The sequence below is a fragment of the Echinops telfairi genome, unplaced genomic scaffold (assembly GCF_000313985.2).
Source record: "Echinops telfairi isolate 266 unplaced genomic scaffold, ASM31398v2 ScPeMD7_23;HRSCAF=83, whole genome shotgun sequence".
NCBI lineage: Eukaryota > Metazoa > Chordata > Mammalia > Afrosoricida > Tenrecidae > Echinops > Echinops telfairi.
In genome coordinates this window covers 40,527,384-40,528,605 of record NW_022103920.1, presented here as the reverse complement: position 1 = coordinate 40,528,605, position 1,222 = coordinate 40,527,384, and the positions used below count along the sequence as shown (strand labels likewise).

At 38.8% G+C, this 1,222-nt stretch overlaps 1 non-coding gene across 1 annotated transcript; it reads right to left on the bottom strand.

The window, feature by feature from the left end:
* Positions 1–1,029: 1,029 nt before the first annotated feature.
* Positions 1,030–1,193, bottom strand: LOC115869305. The gene has a single exon (XR_004046119.1). It is a non-coding gene; the product is annotated as a U1 spliceosomal RNA (small nuclear RNA).
* Between the last annotated feature and the right edge of the window lie 29 nt (positions 1,194–1,222).

Genomic DNA, 1,222 nt, shown 5'->3' with positions numbered 1-1,222 from the left:
CGAGTTTTGCAGCACATTTTTAACGCAATTTTTGTTGTAGAATTAGGTCCCTCGGCTGATATTCGGGTCAGCTTATACTCGAGTATATACAGCAAATTCTGAGAATTCGGTGTGCAGAAGGCAATGGATGGCAGTGGAAACCCAAACCCAAGATTCACTGGTGGAACAACATAAGAAATAAGCTTCCAGAGAACTCCCCCATCTAAAATTGAGGGGGAGGAGGAAAGTAGTCACTAAACAGGGTGCTTGGGAGGAAGGTATATGGAAGGTGTAGGAAGGAGGAAGGTGTATGGAAGATCAAAGGCATAAATCTGACCTGAACTTTGTCAGTAGTTCTCTCTTGTGATGCAGGCCTTGATCTGGTTTCCAAAATCTTCTGTATTTTTGGTTTGTATTGATTTCTCCAATTTTTGTTTGTTCTTATTAGGGTGAGTCTCAGATGTATGTCAATAGAGGTCACCCTCTTGAAGATGTGCTATATGCTTTTTTATATTTCGGTATATGAAACCCAGGATTAATGAACATATAGGGGCAGCATGTAGAATAAGGGGTTAGGGGTGAGGGGGTACAGTGGTGGAGGTGGGGCCAAAGGGAGATGATGCCAAGGTGTCCACGTAGAAAAAGAATGTTTGGAAACTGAATGTGGTAGCAATTGCTCAAGTCTACCTGACAGGACTGAAATATGGAATGACGTGCTTAAGTATCGAATCCCAACTAATAATAAAAATAAATAAATTTGGGTATTGATTTGTTGCCACCTACTGGCTAAATTCAGATTTGAATGTCATTTCACATCAAATATTCACTACAGTTCATAAAAACATTTTTAAGTTTTTTTAAAATAAAATTTTACTAACCACTATGAACATTCAAATCTGGAAACCTTTATAAAACTACATTAATAATACTAATGTTATCTTGATTTTTTTAACAACATATTCACACAAAATTTTATTTAATGACTTGGGATTATTTTAGAATTAAAATAGCATTATAATTTAGGAGAAATGCAAGTCCTTTATTTTTCTTCAGGGGAGAGCGCGAACGCAGTCCCTTGCTACCACAAATAATGCAGTCGAGTTTCCCACATTTGGGGAAATCGCAGGGGTTAGCACATCCGGAGTGCAATGGATGAACCTCGCCCTGGGAAAACCACCTTCGTGATCATGGTATCTCCCCTGCCAGGTAAGTAAGTGTGCAAAGTCCTTCTTTCCCGGAAATA